General features: G+C 38.2%; 1 long non-coding RNA gene across 1 annotated transcript in view; it reads left to right on the top strand.

Annotated features, from left to right (window-relative positions):
- LOC139353319 (uncharacterized) overlaps positions 1-9,058 on the top strand; it is a 35,132-nt gene extending 26,074 nt beyond the window's left edge. The window contains exons 2-3 of the long non-coding RNA XR_011604538.1: positions 8,427-8,650; positions 8,710-9,058. This is a non-coding gene — a long non-coding RNA (uncharacterized lncRNA). The remainder of the gene's footprint in view (positions 1-8,426; positions 8,651-8,709) is intronic.
- Positions 9,059-10,763: the final 1,705 nt, after the last annotated feature.

Raw genomic sequence — 10,763 nt, forward strand, 5'->3', positions numbered from 1 at the left:
GGAGCTATAGGATGTAGTTGTCCGATCCGGCTCGTTCCAACTTATATACTACCTGTAATGGAAAAACGATTCGTTTTCCATTATTATACCCTTGCAGGGGCTACCTTCTACCTGTTACATTCTTTTAAACGCATACAATATACTCTTTTACTCTACAAGTAACGAGTAACTGAAACTTATTTGTCCTCACAGATCTCACCATCTCTAATATTCAATTTATTCACTTTCATCGTAATTTGTCTGAACCTATTAACTTCTAAAAAGTTTTAGTATCAAAAATCAAAGAGAATAATAACACCAGTTGATCGGTGTACTACTTGTTTCGATCGACTATCATACCAGAACGTAGAACACAGGTCAACGGCAACTGACCTTTTCAATTCTACTTCATTTGTGACAAATGGCTTCAAAAAATGTTTAAGCCTGACTGAAGGCTTACATTGATTTCAGTAAAGCCTCATTAGCCAACCGTAGAACTATGCTAGGTACCACGATCATTCTGAATCTTATTCATGGTAAAGTGGAGAGTCCCGATTTACTCTGTCGCCCACACTTTAAGGTGCAAAATAGATTCAATTGAAACTATTTTCAACTACACTCACGGAAAAACATCGTGCTAAAATCAAGAACAATCAGCGTATAACTAAAAACCAATTTATATTTACAATAATTGTATATTGATTTGAAAACTTTTCGTCCCTAAATCATGCCTGTAACTTTCTTACTTTAGTATTAAATCGTTCTTGTTGTTAGTACAAATATGACTAGATTTAAAAATTATTTATACTTGACTGTAGACCGCAAGGTTCTTAAACCTAGTAGTTTGGGTCTTGAAAATTCGTGCTTAAAAGTTGCATTTTGTTTTCGGGTTCTGTATTTTCCATGCTTGGCGAAGCTTTGACGCCGAAAATACTTGAATCAAGCACGAAATACTTGATTTCCAGTTAGGTCATGCTTGAACCTTTATCAGAACTTTTTAATGGTTATAATAGACTATATCACCTAGTTTCAGCTGCAGACCCACTGCCACTAAAATTAATAATATTATCCCATTTAGCAACTAATTAGTATTGTTATTTGTATCTTTACTATTCGTATTTTGTCCAATCTATTATTATATTGTATTTTTTATATCAGCGATTTCGTTCATACGCCCAAAAGGGAATAGGGCTCCGCGGGTAACAAGCATTACTTGGTGTCGTTGGTATACCAATTTACTGCTCTTAGTGCACCAACGTTCAAAAATAATAATAACAACATTTTAACGAATGGTCTGATTTGAATAATTTTTGTATAAAATACTTAAAAATAAAGCAGCTAGACGAGGTTTGCCTTTATGGGCAATTGTGGGCGTTGGAGTGGGCGTGGCATCCTGCTGAAGCAAACTTTCGCTGCATGCTTAATCCCAGCATTCTAGCTCTTACAGTTTCCGAGATCTCAGCGTTCATACGGACGGACTCGGCTAGTGATCCTGTTCAAGAATATTTTTCCATTTTCCATTTTTCCATTTTTTTCCATTATTATACCCATACAGAGGGTAAAACGGTTTCAGTCAGAAGTTTGCAACGCAGTGAAGGACACGTTTCCGACCCCATACAGCATATGTATTTTTGATGAGCATCACCTGACGAGTCTATGTCTATCTAGCCTGATATCTCGGAATCTAGCGAGAACATCGTCAGTGACGTCACAGCCAGTAGACAGAAGTGAAAAGTGTAAAATGTAGAAATGTAAAGTTGATAAAATGTAAGAAGTATACTTATTTTGTAGTTGGTTGCTTGAGTATCAGGTTATCGCTAAAAATGTTTAAGATGGATATAGCTTTCAAATGCCGTCTTACAAAAGTATATTGAAAGGTCAGCTTAATGTTATAAAATTGAATAAATTATGTTTTCAATCCTAATATTTTCTAACGTAACGTCAGGGCCACTACGTAACACGTAGCGAAGCACACGGGAAAAAATGGACGAAAAAATGTTTTTAAGCTTTCAGCTGAGCTTTTTCTGGTGAAGAAGAAGCTTTTCGCCAAGCTTTAATTACTAAGCGAATCCAAGCAAACTAAGCGAATTCAAATAAAGTAAGCGAATAAGAAATTATCGAAATAAAAAATCATACTAAATATAATATTTATTTAAGCATTCGGAGGTGCCACAGAAATCGCAGGGCGATATGCAGCGGTATAAACTTCACGCGTCCCAGCGCTGAAGTGAATTCTGAGGCACCGGTAGTTTCAAATAAAATGATGAAGCATAAGTACAGTATGTACTTACATATGTGAGGAAAAACCGAAAATATTTTATGCCTTCTAGTGCCACGATTGCGTCTTTATAATGGAAAAGCTCGTCTGATTTTTCGTTGTCGTGGGGCAAATGGGTGGCAGAAGGAGGGGGGGGGGGGGGGGATTAGGGTGGTGTTCTGCTTAAAATAAAAATAAGTTCCAACTTTTGGCTCTGTAAAATTAAAACTCGCGCAGAGGCGGAAGGCAGTCGGGGATTGGCTTGATATCTGAAACGTAGCTCCGCCTCCGCCCAGCCACTTTTCCGACTTTCCTTCTCGTGCGTTTTTCTTGCGGCCCACGTTTTTTTCGCAGCCGTGCCTCCTAACCCCTTTTCTCAATTACGGCTTGCTTTCATGTTATTTTTCGTTGGTTTTCATTTGCTTTCTTAGACAATACTTATACCCCCTTCCCGCCAGGCAATCGCCATCGCCGGAGCCGTGGTGGGGGAAACTTGGAATGGTACAGTCGCCGTAAAGTATGCGTCAAAAATTTAGACAAATCGCTGCGTTAAGTGAACTCCGCAGAGCGCTGCCTATTTTTGGGGTGCTATTAGGATCTCGTCGCCCTGGAAAGTATGCAACAATTAATTTCTGTTTAGAGCCTGAGGCGAATTGAAGCGATTCGAAGCGAATTGGAACGGGGGCACTTCTAATATTTTTAATTATTTAATTCTTAAGTTTCTGTTTATTAAGCCGATACAAGAGCCCCCTTAAGAAATAAACGGAATTTATGTGGGATTCAGATCAAATTCAGATCAGATCGAAAATTAAATTGCTTGTGCCTGAAACCAGAAAGTTTCTTCTCGAGTCCACCATTTCTATAACCAAACGCATTGACAGTATTTTTGCAGGGTGCCACGCCCACTATAAGGCCCACAATCGCCCACAACGCTAAAAGCCGTCCAGCGTCCACATTTTAATAATAAATTGTAGAAATGTAAATAAATTTACGTTTTCTTCTTGTTGTCTCTACCCATCTACAGGCCATAATATGTTCAAATCGGACTTTTATTCCCAAACAATAATTAAAAATTAGCAAACTCAATAGGGTGCGTGAGGGATAGAGATATATTCATACAGAAAATCGGCAGCTTACGAAATTTTACTAGCCCCACCTAATTATCAGGTTATGTGGCGTGTTAGTCAAATCTTGTAAAAAGCCGATAGGAATGAACGGTAGGTGGCGCTTTTTGTGAGTTGAGTAACGGGTTTATTTTTAGAAGCTCTGGTTCTGGAGCAGTTTGTTATTAGGCGCACTTAACTGTTACAAAAATTTGAATTGTGTTTAAGCTCTAATAAATTATTAAACAAAAACACCTTTCAACGCGGTAAGGGATCGTGACGATACAAAAGTTCTGATATAAAATTTTGTGAAAAAAATGATTTTACATCCGACTAAATAAATACACTTTTTAAAATGATTTCATTCTGCCCGCTTCATCAAAATATTTATGCTGCATACAAAGCTATACTCTAATGTCTTGCAACGTTCCTAGTTTTTGCAGTACCTCTCGATTGGTGCATCACACGTTACTATCCCACAGCAGATTTTCAGTTCGGCGGCTATGTAAAGTCGCCTACGTAGTGATTTTAACCAGTTCTTATCTAGTTATTGAAATAAAAACAAAATAGAGTTCTATAGTCCATGCCACCGACTCGTTACTCAGATACCCCTTACTCAGCTAAGTGACCGGGCAGCACTTAAAGAGTGCGAGGGAGATAGAGATATACACGCAGCAAAGCGCTTGTTTCCAAGATTGCACACTTTATATGCTTATAACTTTTAAATGAATAGCGCCAATAGAACAACGTAGTTCGACATTGACAATCAAAATAAAATTTCATTTAAAAAATATCAAAAATGTGGGTGCTAGACGGATTTTAGCGCTAAATGGATCAAACAGTCACTCTCGGGGGTGTCACAGAAACCGCAGAGCGCTAAGTGCAAAAATATTAGTGATTTAGTGAAGGGAAAAGTTCCTTTCATTCCTTATTACATTTGAAATAATAAATAAAAGGACACTGAGTTATTTTTTAATGCCAACTCTTCACAAACAAGAGTTTAATCATGAAAGAAGCTTACTTCGACAAGCCACAGTTTACATACCCATGCAAGTCGTTCCTATGGGAGAAATGTATATACAGAGCTTTCCGATTTTTAGAAGAGGAAACGTTGTAGTCGACGGCCTCGACTATCTGATACCACTTACTCAGCTTAAGGGAGTACGATATTGCACACCTCACAAAAGCACCACGTTTTCCTCTACCTGTTATATACTTTCCGACAAGTCTAGTATAATCTTTTACTCTACGAATATCGGGTATAAATACATATGGACAAAGATCATCCAAAAATCCCAATCCGAATCATAATAATGACAACCATGCTTTCTATTTTCGTGTAACCCAGGAGGTTGCATTCAAATATATAGGCTGAAGATTTTGCGGTTCCATTTTGATATTATAAATGAAAGGAGCAGAGGTGTATTTTTTTGGTTTTAAAAGGCAAAAAGGGTGCCATCATTGTTTAAGGATACCATTCCATCGATTCTTCAGAACAGGATTGCCCATTGCGGTTTTAGTAAAGATATCTCGGTTTAACTCGAAACTTATTTAAAATCCATCATACACTGGTAGAAAAAATTGTGTAAGTCCAAAGCAGTTTTCTATTATTTTAGTAAGATTTTTCCTATCAAGCATAATTTGTGTTATTTTTGGCTACAATAATGATTTGTTCTTGCTTAAAGTAGTGACACAACATTCATTATTCGAAATCACGTAAAATCGTGCTTAAACTTAGAATGGCTGACTTCACCGCGTAAAATGTTATAAAAAATTGTAGTTCATTACTGTTGGACAATAATATTTTATTATCGCCTTGCAGGGCCTTCAGAATTCGTTCGTGTATTTAATTAAAGAGCATACACTCATATGTACACACGTTTCCACAAACGTCTTGCTCCGCTACGCAAAGTCGAAAGTACAAAATTATGTAAGTATGTAGGTAGCTGTGTATGTCCATATAAGCCCACGCAGCTATATAGAAAATTATCCTTTATCTTATCCCCAAGGCTGGTGCTCATTTTTCAAAACCTCCTATGCCTTTTTTGTAGCATGCTTCGTGTGTACTTGCGCCTTTATTCCCGGTTTCAGTCTCGCAATAAGTTGCTCCCTTTCGCTCAGCACAAATATAAAGCGACGGGGCCCGGGTTCGGGTTTGGGGTACGGGGTATGGGCCATGGGCCATGGGGGTATGGCTTTGCAGCGGCTACGGCTAGCAACGTCTTTGCACCCCGAACCCCAGTCAGCAGCCCGAGTGCGCACTCCGCACTCCCCACTCCCCACTCCACACTCCCCACTCTCCAGACCCGACTCCTTTCTCTCGCCTAACCACCCCATCTCAGCCCTTGCCAGCGCACCCCGACCAACCCCTCCCACCGCAGTTGTAGCGCCCGTCTTCCTTTCGGCATTTTAAAACTTGAGCCGCCACTTGAGTGGGTTGTGTTTCGTTAAAAAACATCACAGCCAGCGAACTCGGTCTCTGCAGCACAACCTCCATCTCCGTGTACATACTCGCAAGAAGGAATAGAGAAACAGAGAAAACAAAAGGAAAGGACGAAAAAATCCTCCGCTGGGGGAGGAACTGAAGAAAGTTGCTCGGAAATATTCAGCAAAAAATGTAGCTATGGCATTTGGCGGTAACAAAAATGGAGGCGGCGTGTGTGTGCAACGGGTATGTATATGTGCGCAGATGCCTGTGTGTAAGCACCAAACCATTATCTCATACACCTCGTTCTGTACGCGAAAATGTGGTTGCTGTGCAGATATATATGGACACCCAGTAGAAAATGTACTGGCTTCTCCGAGAATTCTGAATTCATGGGTCGTCCAGCTGAAATCTGGCGTGCAATAGCACTGCATTTGCGCTGTTATTTGTAAACAACAATAGTCCCGAATAAAAGCTTCTCTTAACTAGGTAGGAAGTCGCTCTGATCACACCTTCTTCGATTTAAGTTATCAAGTTTTGTGACGACGAATTGAAATACATTCGAATTAATAAGTAATCGTACACTCTATTGGCATTGGCTCTATATGTTCCTGAATAAATCGACCTAATAAAGTCAAAACATGGGGGCCAATATTTGTGGAAGTTCAAATGAATTGCATGAAATAAATTAATATCAATTGTTATCATAATAAAGTCTGATAATATCAATTTGTTTTACCCGTTACTTGTAGAGTAAAAGGGTATATTAGATTCGTCGAAGCGTTTCACTAGCCATGTCCCTATGAACGTTGAGATCTCGGAAACTATAATGGCCAGAAAGTTGGGCTAGATCTAGAGATTCTTGCGCAGCACAAGTTTGTTTCAGCAGGGTGCGCCCACATTTTGGAAGATTTTGTAAAAGTCGGTCCTTGCTTTGATTACCAATATCCATCTACACGGATAGTCGGGCCATCGACAAACACGTTCTCTCTTGTTTCTCGTTATTTTTGGTGGATGCTTCTCGATTCCTGTTCTAGTCTGAAAGAGAGCGCCAGATTTAGTCAGTAAGGGCTAGTCAAGATGGCTCTTACCACAGCTAGACGATGTAGACGTCCGATCATCACCATTATCATCATGGTCTTGTCCGAAAGCTAAATTTACGATTTCTTCGTATGACTATACACAAACGAATTCAGCAAAACAATTTCCGTTTAGGCAAATTTCCTATTAGGTAATAAGTAGCGTGAGACGTCGCGTCTCTAAGTGTGTATATACCCATGTGCTTCTTTTCATTTCATCCGAAAGCAGAAAGGAAGTTACAGTGCTTGTACATAAAGATACAGGGACTTCCCTTCTTTCTTAACTCCTTATTTCTTTTAATAAGAGGGTTGAAGTCCGGAGGAATGAATGAGAGGTTTTTCAACCCGAAAAGAAGTGGGTACAACACGACTTGCGTCACCTGTGGGATGAAGAATCATCTAGTGCTTTTAATTATTCGGTGATACATTTACAACTCCAACAACCCCTTACTAACAACAGCTTAAAAATGAAAAGAAGAACGCAGAGAAAGGAATATAAAAAGTCTTTTCTGTAAGGCTGAATCCATAGGACTATATGCTTAACGCAATGATAACTGTCAGCATCAAGTAAAACGAAAAAATTTCATTAATCTCACTTGCCCAGTTCCTAATCTGACTGCATATTGTTCCGTACAATTTCCTTTTAAGAAGCATGTATGTGAAAGCAAAGGTCTCTCGACTTAAGCGACAGTTTTTTATTTTCGGGGCAGCTAAAAGATAGTCATCCACATCGGATATTGCTATTAATAAATAATCAGACTTTTCGTTCATATGGCTGTTTTATGTTAAAGTCGTCCATTATTGATTTGATATTATGACTAACATATAAAAAAGTCCATATATGTAGGTATAACATTTTTTGATAGCTTACAGCAAAATCACAATCACAGCAAATGGTATTTGTAAAAGAAAATATAAATTGAACACTGATTCTTAAATAAATATGTGCAAATATAAAAAAAGAATCTCAGAACGATGTTTCTAGCGCAGAATTCATTAAAGTGTTTGCTTGGCGTGTTTTAGCTGTAGACTACTCGACTGCAAATCCAAAGGTAGTGGGTTTCGATTGTTGCAGAGACCAATCGGTTTTCCCTAGAAATTAGTTTAGATTAATCTTTTTTTACCATGCGGTTGCTCTTAAGCTGATTTATAAAGTAGGTATTTTCTTCATTTCTGCGTGAAATATGAAAATATAAATATATTGATCGATGATTTATAAGCATCCTTTGTAACTATTTCAAAGGGAACTCGGGACCCGAAAACAGCTATAACTTAATTTCTGGACTTATTCTAGACCAATTTAATTTAATTAAACAATTGTTGGAACTTAAAGCACATGATTTTATATTTAAGATTAAATTTCACCAAACGAGTAGCTTTTGCTTTTCGATCATCAGAATGGTGGTGATTGTCTTTGGTTGGTTCCTTTACAAAATAAAAATGGCTACCTTCTGTGCGCGAAAGAAACAAAGGAGGGGTGGATTTATAAAGTACATAATAAATATTTGTAAGCAACCATCCCCATATGTTGTAGCCTTTAAAATTGAATGAAACTAGACACAATTATGTTTTTTACCTTTCAGAACGCATGGTTAATTCCTAAATTCCTTGATGATCGGTACACGAAGTGGAGAAGCGCACGGAAAGACAGTGGTGTAGGGTGAAATTAATATGTCTCAACAGAAACTTTCGAATTTCGGGTGTTAAGAAGAAGCGGTGTGCGACTCCACCGCTGAATAAAACTTGCAGCATCATAAAAATAAGCATCACCTTAGAGTCTGCATGCCAAATGTCCCTAGCTTTAATGGTTTGCGAGATCACGGCGAATTATAAAGTGGCGCTGATAAAAAAAAATTTATTTTACAGGGTCGGAAACGCTCCCTTGTACCTTTTATTTACTTTTCATGGAATTTTAATCCACCCAAATTTCTTTAAAAACCGCGCAATTGGTTCTTATGATTCACTTATTTCTATGGCAGCTATGGGATACAGTAACCAAACCGGTAAGCACTTTTACTCTGATCAAGGCGTACAAAACAAGAGAGAACGCTATTATCAATGCCATCGACTATAAATACTAACGTTACTCAACTAAAGGGAGTGCGAGGGAGATGATGATACGCAAGCAGCGCTTTGTCTGTTCCCAAAATGGGCCAATTTTCTTGCTCATAACTTTTTTATTAATAGCCCGATTTGAAAATTTTGTTTACATTTTTTTCAAAATCTTCCAAAATGTGGGCGTAGCACCCTGCTGAGAAGCTGCCCAAGAAGCTCAACAATATACATACCAAATCTTAATCTTTTACAGTTTCCGAGATCTCAGCGTTCATACGGACGGACGGTCATGGATGGATCGACTCGGCTACTGATCCTGATCAAGTATATATATATACTTTACGACAAATCTAGTATATCATATATCTACGAGTAACAGGTATAAACATAAGGGCGAACGTTATAGCCGAGGGCCTTGAATAATTGTGAAGTGTAAGTGTATATAAATAACTAAGCAAAATAAAAGTAGAACAAAAAATATTAAATGAAACTACACTTTCTTCGGGCGGCTTAAATCGATTTACACAGTTTTGTTGTTTTCTTAAAACATTTTTTTTTACCGAAATTATTATACTCTCTGCATGTGTATAAAATGTCTGAAGTTATATGTTTTTATACCCGTTACTCGTAGAGTAAAAGGGTATACTAGATTCGTCGGAAAGTATGTAACAGGCAGAAGGAAGCGTTTCTGACCCCATAAAGTATATATATTCTTGATCAGGATCACTAGCCGAGTCGATCTAGCCATGTCCGTCTGTCCGTATGAACGCTGAGATCTCGGAAACTATAGGAGCTACAATACTGGGATTAGGCATGCAGATTCCTGAGATTCCTGCGCAGCGCAAGTTTGTTTCAGAAAGCTAGACAACAATTTTTAACTGAAATGTATTAGTCTCCTCAGTACCTTTCGAATGAATAAAAAAAAGATTGCCAAAACGTATTGGTCTCGTCAATACCTATCGAATGATTCAAAAAAAGTTTGCCACGCCCACTCTAACGCGCATAACGCTTAAATCTGTCTACCGCCCACATAACCATATATTGAGATCACGGGTAGGTGGCGCGTTTCAACCTCGCTTTGCTGCTTGCATATCTCCATTTCCCTTTGGTCCCATTAGCTGAGTAACGGGTATCTGATAGTCGAGGTACTCGACTATAGCGTTCTTCCTTGTTCTTTTTGATTTTCTTCTATTTTTCTTTGATTGTTTGTATATTTTATATAAATACACAGCTTTTTCAGGGAAATTCAGAACCATTACAAAAAAAGGATCATGCAATATAAAACAAGAAAGAACGCTATAGTGGAGTACCACGACTATCAGATACCCTTTACTCAGCTGAAGGGACCAAAGGGAGATGGAGATATGCAAGCAGAATATAGCTATGTGAGCGTGGCAAACTTTTTATACCCTTGCAGAGCATTTATTGATTTCAGTCAGAAGTTTGCAACGCAGTGAAGGAGACGTTTCCGACCCCATAAAGTATATATACTCGTATATTCTTGATCAGCATCACTAGACGAGTCGATCTAGCCATGTCCGTCTGTCCGTCCGTTTCTACGCAAACTGGTCTCTTATTTTTAAAGCTGTCGGGCTGAAACTTTCCCAAAAGTATTATATCTTTTGCAGGTAGTATATAAGTCGGAACCAGCCGGATCGGACAACTATATATTATAGCTCCCTTAGGAAAAATCGGAAAAGAAAATTAAAAAAAAATTATATCTTTGGTGTTTTTTTTAACATATAACCTTCTAAGCTTGGAAATAACATTTCTTAATTAGTTTTGAATTTCAAATTAAATTTTAACAAAATCGGACGACTATATCATATAGCTGCCATAGGAACGATCGGAAAATTGGTGGGAAA

Source organism: Drosophila suzukii, chromosome 4 (genome assembly GCF_043229965.1).
Source record: "Drosophila suzukii chromosome 4, CBGP_Dsuzu_IsoJpt1.0, whole genome shotgun sequence".
Lineage (NCBI taxonomy): Eukaryota > Metazoa > Arthropoda > Insecta > Diptera > Drosophilidae > Drosophila > Drosophila suzukii.